Source organism: Schistocerca serialis, chromosome 11 (genome assembly GCF_023864345.2).
Source record: "Schistocerca serialis cubense isolate TAMUIC-IGC-003099 chromosome 11, iqSchSeri2.2, whole genome shotgun sequence".
Taxonomy (NCBI): domain Eukaryota; kingdom Metazoa; phylum Arthropoda; class Insecta; order Orthoptera; family Acrididae; genus Schistocerca; species Schistocerca serialis.
In genome coordinates, this window is record NC_064648.1 from 41,319,040 (window position 1) to 41,333,247 (window position 14,208).

Below are 14,208 nucleotides of genomic sequence, written 5' to 3' on the forward strand. Positions count from 1 at the left end.
GTTAATTGGTCAAGCCATCTCCATAAACTGATATGGTCCATGATACTTGATCAAGTAATTCTTTGACACTACCTTTGGGACGTAAGCGTGAGGGGCCAACACACACTGTCTTATACAATACTGTGTTAGTCTCCCAAAGCGCCAATTTGGTTGCGGTGATGGTGGTTGTTGTTGTTGTTGTTGTTCATGATGATGATGTTTTGTGGAGCGTTCAACAGTGTGGTCATCAGCGCCCATACAAGTTCCCACTGATACCAGTTCCAATCTCGTCACTTTCCGAATGATGATGAGATGACGAAGACAACACAAACACCCAGTCTCCAGGCAGCGAAAATCCTCGACCCAGTAGGGAATTGAACCTGGGACGCTGTGGTCTAGAGGTGGCAAGACTAGTTGGGACCCTGTGGTCTAGAGGTGACAACACTAGTCACTAGACCACTTCCTGCTGTTCTGGTTGTTCCTGCCATTCCAGAGCTATTGTGTTCGCCTTTTGTACTTTTCTCCATACTTCTTACAAGCTTCTTCACTGATACGCAATTTGGTCCTAATTTAAGGCTTAAAATGTCAAAGTTAGATGGCATCTTCATTCCGTACACTCCCTCAAATGGTGGTATGTCTGTTCCCATAATAACCTTTGAGTTGAGTTGAGTCTATATAAAAGTTACCGAACATCAACAATACTTCTTCCACAGCTGTGTGTTTACTGGCCTTCAAGTGAACTAGCTTATTATGGTTTGCTTATGGTTTCTACACAGATCAGACCTACTGAATTTTTCTTCCCCTAATATTTTTCAGAGTGGCTATAACTATACCTTTTGACAGACTAACTTCATCTCTGCCAAAGTTATCTAAGCTAACTGTAACCATATATTCCCCATTTACATTACTCGCACATGCTACACTTTTACGCACAAAACAATGTAAACCATTCAACTCTTCATTATTTTAGAGTTTCTCAACCACATATAAAGTCCCAAAAGGCAAACTGGTACCCACTGAAACCAACACTACCTTTCCCACTCATGCAGGTATTTTGCCCTGCTGATCATTCTTTAACAAACTTGTCTGCATGAGAGGTGAACCTTGCATCATGACTTTGTCTGCAACTCTATCACCCAAGTGGAACAAAGCTTCACAGAGCTCAATCTTACATTGCCAATGATCATCGCCTAATGTTTTTCGAGAAAAGTGAATCTGAGAATAACTGAATAGCCTTCACCCACATGTTGCAAAACTTCCATATGATCTGTAATCACTGTTTTGCTAATGTTAAACTCAAGTACCATCATACACAACAACTCAATACTACTAATAATTTGTATCATGGTGATCCCAGTATCCTGCTTTCTGGGTCCAGATTAGTAATGAACATGTAAGCCCCCATGTCTACAAGAAGCCTCTGTTCCACACCACTCACTAAGCCCACTAAACAGCATTTTGTTTGAGCACTAACTTGTGCAGTGTTATGGCCTATAGAGACTACTTTCCAACCATTGAAGTATTCCTGTTCGAGTTTAATCGCTGCTTCTCCCAGCCCCCAACGGTACTTCCCACTCTTCCTCTTCTAAAAGTCAGACGCTCAGTGGCCAAATCCCCACACTGGTAACAAACTGGTTACTTACACTGTTTCTACATATGGACCCTATGTCCACACTTCTAGCATTTGACCTCAGACGTGAATACACAGTGCACTCTCTGGTGCTTCATCGCAAAATCTATTTCTTTGAATTGTGTCACAATTCTAAGAGCTGCTGTTAAATCACTCAGATTCTCAATGCGAGCGTTTCATGACTTTTTGTGGCAATTCCACGCAAGGAAACGTCTAGCACCTTGTTTTCTGTCTCCTACAGTAACGTCTTATAGGCCTCAGCATTCTGGGTACGCATTTAGATCTGAGCACAGACTTTGCAAACCCTTGAAATACGTGCATTTCAATCTCATTCATTATACATGGCTTTCATAGTTTATTCTTTTTGCAATTCTTTCGTCATTTTACAATTGCAGTGGGATACCTATATGTCTAGAAAATTTTCTATGGTAATATTATGCTGGTCAGTGAGAGAGGATAGTCGCAGGACACTTTTCATTATTTTGAACCCAGTTTAGCAGTATCCCTGGAGTGGTCATGGTGGCTTCACTTTTCCGTCATTGATCATTGCTATGGGAAGCATGTTGGACCAGTTTGAATACTATGTAGTGACCAAAGTTGTCCCCTTTCCCAGTCTCACAAGTTGTGCTACCAACCTTGAAGCTTAACTTCACTCCCTTTTAACACTGCAAATTAGCCTTCCTGACGAAACTCTGACCGTCTTCCGATGAATCACGAGCCATTTTCTGCTGTTCGGGTGGCTATCCATAATGGCATTGTGGATGGCCTGTGACTGGCTGGGTTAGGAGTGTGCCAATTTTCATGATGCAGTGCTCCCAGTTATCCTCTGAAGATGTGGAACCTTGGTCAGTTCTGTCCTGCTCATGCTCACTGGAGGCGGCTTGAGGTCGTTATGCTGATATCAGTAGGCATGGGTATACTCAGTGAATGCCAACTTAGTTAGTTGTAATGCACTTTGAGCCTAGAAATTCGTTAGTGAGAAAGGTCAGTTATGGGCCATATCAGGATAAAGAATCTGGTCATCAAAGTTGCAGTATCGGTTTAAGAATCACGTCTTTAGTCTTTTTTTGTGATACACATATGGATTTATGTTTCTAGATTGTATATTTGTGAAATGGGCTCATGGCCCTTTGTGCTAGCACCTGTGACTACTTGGCGAGTGGTTGGTTTTGCGTACTGCTAATTCCATAGCAACTTTTTAGTCTTGCGGTGATTTTATATCCTTCACTTACATGTAGTGTTGCACTAATGGATATTTTCGGTGGGATGCCACTTTGGCACTTTCTTATTCTGGTATTTATCCATTCTCTGTTTAGTCTACAGCAGTGGCGAGTGCATGATGGAAATTCCACTCTCTTGTAAAAATGATAGCGTATTCCTTTAGTCTCAACGATTAAACACCTTATTCCTCCTTCCCGCGACTTCTCTTTGTTCGACATTGTGAAGGGGGTAGACTGCTGAATCAATCTTTCCTTCCTCCCACAAAATTATTTTCAATAATATCTGTATGTGCGGAAATAACGACATCATTTTCTTTGTATTTGTGCATGTTCTCCTGCGGGTCTCGCCTTTTTCCTTGTTGGCGCCGAGTTTGTTCTCGCAGACCCTTTGCGACCATTGCACTTATGGTACCGCTAATAACTATCTCAAATTCTTCCCTTCCATATAAGGGAAAAGTCATGGCTTACTGCGAGTCATGAACAAAATTCCACTTGATGTGGTGAATGTTGGTTGCCTTATCCTGAATAGGTGACAGAGTTTGAATTGAATAACTATCAGCTGCTATTCACTAAATTTATTTTTTGAGGATCTTTCCACAATGCACATAGAAAGGTATTTAAGACAAACAAGGTACCGCTTTTATATGTCGACTTCCTTCCACGATCTTACTGATAGGAATCCTCAAACCATATGCAGTCACAAGATTGTTTTCAATCAGCGTAAAACTTTCCTTCCAACTGGTTCTTTATCGTTTCTACAGATTGTGTTGTAATTCTGTTTCCATCTGGTGTATCTGCATTGTTGATAGAGCGTTGCTCGATCTCTTCTGTGTTTTTTGTGTGTCTTTTGAGGCATATTAATAATTTTTTTTTATCTTTGCAATGCTCAGTGTATTTTCGGTTTGGTAAATTACTCACGCGGAAGTAACAAGGCGAAAGACTCGATGTCAGTGACTTATTTAATAGTGTTGTGGGCCACCATCATTAGAATAAGCATTAACACCCGATCAGGCGCGAGAAAATTACAAGAGGTGGACGTATCTCTCGGAGGAATGAATGACGGCAGCAGAGCCAGTTCAAGGACGGTAAAACAGGCGGTTCCATTAGCCAATACAATGGATCAGGCGCCCAGCGAGCCGACTGTGGGTGAGGGATCTGGGCAGATCAGGTCTCTCCCCCTCCACTGCCACAAGACGACGCAGTTTTTTGCCGGCACGTGCTCCCAGCTCGGGCACACAGAAGCAGTGCCCCATGACTCCACGGCCTCCAGTGAGGAGTATACTGCCGACCAAATGGCGACAATTGCCCTCGACCTGTCAGTATTGATGGCACTCCTTAGGAAGGAACATAAGCTTCTTTTGATAAAATAAAGCCTAGTAGAGAAGAAATTAAGCCTAGTAGAGAAGAAATTAAGGCTAGTAGAGAAGAAATTAAGCCTAGTAGAGAAGAAATTAAGGCTAGTAGAGAAGAAATTAAGGCTAGCAGAGAGGAACAGAAGTCTTCCAGAGACGAATGTAAGGTTCTTTTGGATGAAATAAAGGCTAATACACAGGAACAGAAGCTTCTCGTTTGAGACTCGAAGATGTGAGTATGAAGACAGATACGCAGCATACTAGCTAGACTCTTTTATAGCCGAGACCCACAATACAGTAGCTGAACTTAGGAAGGAAGCAGACGAAATAAAAAGGGGACTTGAATCAGTTGAATCTTGGTAGCAGGATATCTGTGGTCATATAGGTGACGTAATAGAAGGCCAATTAAGCATCAATCAGCGACTGCAATAACGGATTAGCGCTGTCGAAAGTAGTGTTCTTGGTAGGTCAGACGTCGCTTCAGTAAATGTGGACAAGATTCGCGATGTTTTAGCAGACGTCAACAAGCAACAAGTTGCGATAGTTGAGGAAGTATGTCAAAAGGTCTATCATAACCAAACAGTTAAAGGCTTTGACGACAGCAGTCGAACAGCTGTCAGCAAGGAGTAGTGAAGCCTCGGACAGAACTCAACTGATGATAAACCATGAAAGTGAGGAGGTCCAGTCCCTATTACGCTGTAAGGAGAAGCAGGTGGAAATTAACTGGGCAAACCAAGAAAGACTGCATGAGCTGTATAAATTCGCTAGGCGTGAAAACGTGACGCCAGAAAGGATTAAGAAGGCTAATCTAGAAGACAGTAATGGCCTAGAGATGTACACGTAACTGAATTTAAGGACTTTTAGGAGAGACTACATCGACTGTGAGAATGCAGTCCGCCAGACGATCAGACATGCGATGAATTTTTCGGCAACGCTGAGGAAGATGAAACCTGGAGGCACTTGTTCTCAGTGCAGAAAAACTATACCTTTCCTGACGCGGCTGTTGGGGTACAACTGCGTACCTTTACTGACCAATTTCAGGGCGTCTGCCCATAATCGTGGAGCCCTGCCCTCAAGATTAATTTCCACTGCAGGCTTCTCAGGAATGAGGCAGTGGCACGCATGCGGATCAGCCGATCATATAGTAACTTTCGAAAGTCTTTCTTCAGGAGTTTTGGCCAAAGTGTGATTAAAATCCTGTTAAATTGGGCGTCATGATGACCAAGCCGTTTGTGGAAACGAGCCATCAAAGCCCTGTTTCTTATTTTAAAGACTTTATACACCGTAATCAGTTTCTGGAGGTGCAGTATGACGCATCAGAGTTGATACACATCTGCCTGACAAAACTCCCACAACGACTACAGCGTGATATTGATATTGCCGTTAGAGGCAGGAACGACATTAAATCCTTTCAGTTATTACTGCAAGAGGTCGCATACGAGAGGAGCAGTGGAGATAGCGGGTCGTCTCGGACAATTATGAGCACACCTACACGCCCGCACCCTTATCCAAATCAGAACTGGCAAGCACAACAGCTGCCAAGGTCAAATGGCTCGCGGCGGAACCGAGGAGCGCCCGGCAATCATTGAGCATCCAACAACGGTATCAATCAACGACGTGGAAGGGAACAAAAAGGAGTAGCACGTAATAGCAGACTGGTAGACAGTAGCGTCGAGATTAGGGGTTGTGACCATTGGCATAACGTGACATGCGAATAAGGCGGTGACCAGAACTGCAGCTGACTGGAAGAAGCCAGTGTGGGTACTTCTAGTTTGCAATTAGGGAGGCCCTTGCTATTGTACATAGACACTTATGATATTAGGAAAGATTTACTGTTTTAAGTATAAAGATTAGGTATACTAGTGTTCAGTGTGTTCTCGACACAGAGAGTTACGTCTCAGTAATGAATGAGAACGTTTTCGATACATGTATGAAAGAGAAAACCTGTCAGTAGAGCAAAAGATCCTGGTTAAAATCCATCGACTATCACAGAAGAATAAACATCTCTGCAAGGTTTTTAATGTATTTTGTGGCCTGTTTAGGAGCTGTAAGATTGTCCACCCAAATGTGGTGGAAAGCGAAACGTTGAGAACTAAACGATCGCATGGTATGCATCATATAACAAATTTAAAGGAATTCAAAGAACTGTAAATTAGGTGATGACGTACACCATCGACGAATGCTCACTAGCATGCTTAAAACACCAGTTGTAACTAGGCTGGTTAATGGTACAGATTGTCCTCATGTTACCCTCTCAATCTTTGTGTTTAAAGTTTTACAAATATTTACGTTTTCGTTGACCTTCAGGCTCTTACTAGCTGTACAGAGTTTGTTTCTGCTGTGGGTCGCTCTTTCGAACTAGGGTTGTACAGCCAGGTGCAAACGTGCCTTCTGCTGTTAATTTTGTTTACCAGACGCGGGAATGAGCGTAATGTGCACGATTTATTTTGTGGCCATGCGCGGGTGTGGGCATGCTGTGTCAATGACTAATGTATGGATTAGTCTTTTCAGAAGAGGAGTGATGAATGAGAACTCATCCAGGAGGACGTTTCAGGAGAGCAGAGGAAGTACAGTACTGATCGACTGATAAAAGAAAGCCCAAGTGCGCAGTGAAATGTCGATCTGTCGAAAGTTAAAAGGGATATAAACTATCGAATTATTCAGGTTTGTGCAACAATGAAAAAAATCACTATGGGTAAGCACGCCAACAGGGAGTTAGACAAGTTCATTACTTACACGCAGTTTTGTGTGTAAGCTTTATCAATGGAGAGAGAGAGAGTGTATATTGTTTCCTTTTACCTGAAGTGATCTTCCATGTACGTTTCAGAAGCCTAAACTAAGTTAAAAACATGGGATGCTGAAAAATCTGTCACAGCTGCAGTCACCCTAAAATGAAAAGTTGTGATTGGAGAGACAACACGTGTCCTCCAAAAGCCAATTCCAGTAGCAATCCTTAGGGTAACCTGAAGAGACAGCCCTACAGGAATGAAAAATAATATGAGAACAGAAATGAGATGACAGGCTAGGAAATAAACAGTGCGTATAACCCTCTAATATGCTACAAAGCACCATGCTGCCATGACAATAGGGAAGGCAGATTAGTTGCTGTCAAGTGTGGTGCAACTAGACGGTGGAGGAATCTCTTGGTGATGGTACTAACGCAATGGAACCACCTTCTACTCTTTCCATGTGACGTCACCTCTCACCTTTGCACCTTTTAGTACTCAATAATCTGCAGAAGTGTTCCCTCAATTTTCTATAAAATATGTAAAGTATTCAGTAATTTTATAATTCCAGAATCCTGTTGGGCCAGGACACTTCGTGAAGTTTATTGCCCATAGGATAGGTTAACAGTTAAGTGTTCACTTTTAGTACATTCAACAACTGTAAACTATTAACTGAGCTACGGTGCATCATACGTAAAGTTAGGTAGCCCCGTGCTCCATGTAACTTAATTGTTTCAACTCTCCCTGTTCTAAATCATAGAAGCCTTCCTCCTTTTTTTCTTCTCCATTACAGTTAAGCTCTACTCATAGATCAGTGTATCACATGTAGATTGATTGTATGGTATGGTATGGGTTACTATGTTGTTCTGAAACATTGTTACAGGTCGTCGGAGCAAGGTACTGTGGACTGGAGTCGCCAGTTGTGGGTTGAGCTGCGTCTACTTTGCCATCCCCAGCTGGGCACTGGCGACACAACTCTGTCACAGCCAGGAAGTAGGGCGCACATTCCTGCGCCCCCTGCTCATAGGGAGCAGTGGGCACACTCATCTTAGCTGTCAGCTGAGTTCATGTCAGTGTATATACCACAGGTGGAGTTACGTTTCTACAATGCCACATGAGGAACCTGTCTGGGCACCAAGCAAGACTGACGTCTGGAGGACCCAGGATAACCAACCTGTATGTTTCCACTGCGGATGACTGGGACATGTGGTGCGCTATTGTCAAGAAAGGCGGCGGATATTTGATGATGCCCGCGATAGAAGACATCAGACTGATCTTAGCCGACGCCATCGCCGAGACGACGAAGATGAACAAGAAGATTGGGTGCAGGACGACGTAGGTCACCATTGTCGCAAGCTAGCCGCTGGAGAGGACACTCCCCAACACGCTGATCAAGGTCTCCATCGCCATTTAGAAGCTCCAGCCGATCACCTAGCCGCTGCAGCCTGGAAAACTAAAGGGTGCAAACTACGTCGATATCCTCATGGATGGCCAACCAGCCCAAGCTCTTGTGGACTCTGGAGAATCATTTTAAGTCATTTCGGAGAAGTACCGTCGCCAGTTGCAGGAAACCGTATTCGTTGACAACAAAACACCTGTGCTAAAGGTGGCTAATGGGAAATATGTAAAACCTACAGGAAGATGTATCATTTGTGAGGGTATAAGTGGCCATACACAGCCCTTAGAATTCATCATCTTACAAGAGTGTAATCATGACATAATTCTCGGATGGGACTTTTTGAAAGTTTCTCAGGCAATTATAGATTGTAATCGCTCGAAGATTATGCTAGACGAGATGAGATTCTGTGGACAGGAAGATGCACATCTGAGTGTGTGGAGACCATGTGTGCTGGAAGATGTGATCATTCCTGCAATCAGCACTAGAAAGGTAATTGGCATATGTCATGCCCTGCATCAACCCACGGACCTTGTAGTGGAATGTAAGAGAAGCATACCACTGGAGAATAACTTGGTCATTCCAGCCTCTGTCGTCTCGTTTAAGAACGGATTCGGTGAACTGAGGATAATTAACAGTCGTCAAGAACCGCAGATCCTTCCAAGATGCATGTGCATAGCAAACGCTGAGCCGTTAATTGAGGAACAGCTGAGTGTCATGTACTCGGGATACTGGCAAATCGAAGTAGATGAGGCTGATCGTCAGAAAACTGCATTCATCACCCTTGAGGTCCTGTATGAGTTTAAGGTAATGCCCGTTGGTTTGTGTAATGCACAACCAACTTTTTAACTGATAATGAACAAGTCACCTGAAGTGGACGATGTGTCTTTGTTATTTAGTTGACATTATAGTGTTCTAAGAGACATTTTATGAACACACAAAAAGACTGAGGGCCGTTCTTAAGTGTCTCCCAACAAGGCGGACTGAAAATTAATCCAAGAAGGTGTCTCTTTGGAGCAAAAGAAATCAGAATACTTGGACACCTTGTGTCAAACGAAGGTGTGCGGCCAGACCCAGGAAAGGTGAGATCTATAACGGAATTTCCTATTCCTAAAAGTATTAGAGATGTGAGAAGCTCCCTCAGATTATGTTCTTATTACAGTCGTTTTATCAAAGACTTTTGCATCAAAGCCAGGCCACTCCAAGATTTGTTAAAAGCTGATGCTAAATTTATCTGGGGTGGTGCTCAACAAGATTCTTTCGATGTACTGTGAAAAGCTCTGACGACTGACCCTATACTTGGTCTGTATGATGAGAACATCTACAGAACTACACACAGATGCCAGTGGGTATGGGATTGGTGCTGTTCTGGTGCAAATTTCGGATAGAAAAAGAGGGTTATAGTCTATGCTTCTAAGACACTTACAAAAGCCGAGAGAAAGTACTCAACTACAGAAAGAGAATGTCTCGCTGTGATCTGGGCCATGTGCAAATTTCGACAGTATTTCTATGGAAGGCCGTCCTGATGACGTGGGCGACGACTACATCGGCCAGGTGTTAACCAGTGCTGAGGAAGCTCGGCAGTTAGCTTAACTCCACACGCTGCAGGCTTAAGAAAACGATCGCCAAGGGTATGACGCAAGCCACTGTCCTGTTTACCAGCCTGGTGACCTCGTCTGGATCTTAACTCATGTTCGGAAGGTTGGTCTCTCTGAGAAGCTCCTCAGGAGCTACTTTGGACCTTATAAGGTTGTAAGACAGTTGTCTCTTGTTACTTGTGAAGTTGAAGATTTCGACCCCGACGCAAGACGACGAAAGATCAGAGATACAGTCCATGTCCATCGAATGAAGCCCTAAAGGATCCTGCCATCCAGGGTAAATTCGCAGCTCCAACGACAGGCAACAAGCAGAAAGATGATGAAGGACATAGAAGCAAAAGGAGTTCTAAGAAGATCATCGCCAGGGCAAGCATCAGTCATCGGGAGTCAGAGAGTGCAGGACCGATGACTCCTTCCCAGACTAGGAGGACATAACACCGAGAAGCTGTTATCTTCAGGAGGGAGCAATGTCGCAGAAGAAGCTGAGTAGCACCGTGATGTAGTGGTTATGACTCTAAATTGTTGCACGGAAGGTCGTGGGTTCAAAACTCACCTGGACTGCACAATTTCAATTTCTATATTCAGTTCAAGTCCATTCTAGAAGTATCTACAAATGTCAAGAATCATTGTACTGGAATGTTCTGTAGCTCTATATATACTGTATGTGTTCTGGCTGGAGGCAGTTCACTACACGCTCTTGTGTGTGCAAGTGCTGAATAAACCTTTGTTAAGTAAAGTTAGTTTTCGTCATTCATCTAATTACACCTTCTTCCACATGACAATATGCACCTTTAACATCTAGAGGGTCAGAAGACCAAGAGTGATTTTTTCTTCCTTTCTTGCTCTCAGATTATTTTAGATTGTTGTGTGTGATCTCTTGTTCTTGAGTACTTACATAAAATATTACTTATCTGTCAGTGTACTAGATAATATTCCTGTTCATTGTTTCATTGTAAATTGTCCTATGTTTATGCACAAAAAAAACAATAAGGGGTAAATCACTCCACAGAACCAGTAACATGTTGGATCATACACAACTTCATCCATGTAAACCCCCTGCCTGCAATTGATATGAAGATTCTCTAAGTCATCATTTTTTTTCTAAGATGCGAGTTCTAGCAAGCATCTTCTCTCATAGATCAGTGTGAGCAAAAAACTTGCATTTATTCCTCATTCATTTTGCATGCCTGTCATATTTTAGTGTTTTTGAAATTTTTTCATCATTTTACAATTGCAGTGAGATGCCTATATGGCTAGACAATTTTCTATGGCAATATTACACTGGTTAGTGAGGCAGGATGGGCGGAGGATATTTTTCGTTATTTGTGAACCCAATTCAGTAGTCTTCCTGGAGTAGAAATGATGGCTTCGCTCTTCTCTTGTTGATTGTTGCTGTAGGGAGCACGTGGGACCAGTTTGGATACCGTGTAGTGGCCAAAGTTTCCCCCTTCCAAGTCTCACATGTTGTGTACCAACCACGAAACTTAACTTATTACTATCTTTTAATGCTGCAAAGTAGCATCCCTGACGAATCTCTGAACATCTTCTGACAACCCATGAGCTTTTTTCTGGAGTTCAGGCACCTAGCCACAATGGCATCATGTTTCGCAGCAATCGCGTTGCCTTTGATTGGCCAGCCAATTCTCCTGACCCAATGCCCAACTATCCTTTGGAGATGTGAAATCTTGGTCAGTTCTGCCCTGGTCCTGCTCACTGATGGAGGCCTAAGGTCATGATACTGATATCAGTAAGCATTGGTGTACTCTGTGAAGCCAACTTAGTTGGTAATAATACACTTAGAGCATTTGGGATTCATCAGCAAGAGTGCACTATTTTCCTTTCATTTCTCATAAATTTTGTTTCATAAATTTGATAATTCGTGAGTAATGGTGAACTTGGCATCTAACCTTTGTCACAAGCATGAGGTAAGCAATGGGCTGCATTAGGGTAAGGAACCTCGTCTTCAAAGGTACAGTATCACCTTCAGTATCTCTTCTTTAATCTTTTTCTTCTGATACACGTGTGGATTTAAGTTTCTAGATTTTAAGTTCATGATCCTTTGTGCTAGAACACACAACCACATGGAAAACTGTTGGTCTTGCATACAGCTAAATCCATAACGACTTCTTAGCATTACAGTGATTTTATTTTCTTCACATAAACGAGTGTTGCTTGACAGATATTCACATGAGTTACCTGGTTTTCGGTGGGGAAGTCACTTTGGCACTTTCTTATTCTGGTATTTATCCCTTACTCTGTTTTGTCTATAACAGTGGCAAGTGCATGTGGTAATTTCACTCTCTTGTAAAAAGGGTAGCATATTCTTCTAGTCACAATGATCAAAACCATTATTCCTCTTCCCAACACTCCTTTTTCTCCGCCACTGTGGAGGGCAGTTGGCTGAATCAGTCTTTCCTTCCTCCTTCAAAATTATGTTAAATAGTATTTGTATGAGCAGAATTAACGAAATTATTTTCTTTGTATTTATGCAAGCCCTCGTTTGTGTCTTTTCTGTAATAACGATGTCATACTAATGTCTATCTGCATTCATCAATTCAATGAAACTCCCCTCCCATACAAGAGGAGCTTGAAAGCCCCATTAATCCTTATGATCACCAAATGAACTAAACAATAAATGCTTTGCATAGTTGGTCTCCATGGAACTGCTGAGAACTGTATCAAATTCTTCCCTTCCACGTACAGGAGAAGTCATGACTCACTGTGAGTCATGAACAAAATTGCACTTGATGTGGGGAAAGTTGGTTGCCTTATCCTGAATAGGTGATAAAGGGTTTGAATTAAATAACCAATGCCTATTCACTAAATTTATTTGTTGAGGGATCTTTCCACAATTCCAATAGAAAGGTACTTATGACAAACAAGGCACTACTTTTACCCTGTCTGAAATACTTCCACTGATTCATTATACTTCAAAGTCAAAATACTGCACTTCTTGCAAAAAACCCACATACCATTTTGTTTTTGGTAACACTAGTATAGTGTAGCAACTAACTGCTGAAACAAGTGTGATTTCTAAGAGTTTCATGATATACCACGTCTTGGCTTCCCCTGTGAAACACAAGTTAGCCACACAAGTGGTTACTTCATCTAACTAACTACTTATTGCAGCAGTTGATTGATCATCATTAATGAAAACTGACACTTCTTGTGTTGTTTAACCCCATAATTGACTGACAAGTGCAGCTACAGCTGGATCAAAAGAAGAAGGTGCTACCCTCAACTTGGCCTGTTTGGCTGACTCAGCTATGATTAAACCTGAACAGCTCCCAAAGCCTCAAATCTATGAAGGAGATCCTCATGCTCCTGCTTCTAGCGAAAATTTTTCACTGTCAGCGCCCATAGTTTCTCATTAGAGCAACATCAGACTGTACTACTACTACTATTACTACTACTACTAGTAGTAGTAGTAGTAGTAGCAGCAGCCACAATAGCAGCATGTGTTACTACCATTTTGGATACTTTCTCTCCACTGAAATTAAAACCAGAAAGACAAATAGTCCACTGACTAATTAATTCTTCCTGCTTATCATCACCCATCTAAATTCAGAACAATAGCGAGCTAAATGACCAATTCATGTGTGTTTAACATGTGGTGGCTACAGCCTTAGTGCATGGCAATTTGTACTTTGCTAGGTTGCAACACAGACACATACATTATTGGTCTACCATTACCCTTGCACAATGATAAGCAAACAGGTATGTATGGCTTTGAAAATGTAACCTTAAACCTACTCTAGTCAGTACTATGTAAATTATGTCTAGTAACTGAGATCAAACACAGAATTAAACAAAAACAAAGTGACACATTGCATCAACCAATACTACTGAACTGGAGATATGTCACATACCACTGCTCATGCGTAATTTACTGAAGGACCCAATCTTACTGTTCAACACTGAAACACAGTGTTTGGGTATCAAGAGTTACGCAACAATCACTTCTCTCAGCAAACTGTAGCATTTGGAGACTGAACGAACACTTCCTGACACAACCTGTGTTATTAATGGTAACGAAAATCTCCTGACACACTATATGTTGTGAATGCTAAAGCTCATTTACTGACAGCAACTGTAGTGACATGGTCTAGTCCAGGCCACTATATGTCAGGATGGTTGAGAGAAATGGCAAGGGAGAGGGCAGAGGTACAGCGGGGCTTACAGTCAGACAGTGATAGTATTGACAGATGTTTATTCAAGAAGTCTTATGCAGCCATCCTCAATAATAAGCATGGCACACCCAGGTCCTTCAGAACCTTACTAACTACAAAGCCCAATGCTTACTTTTG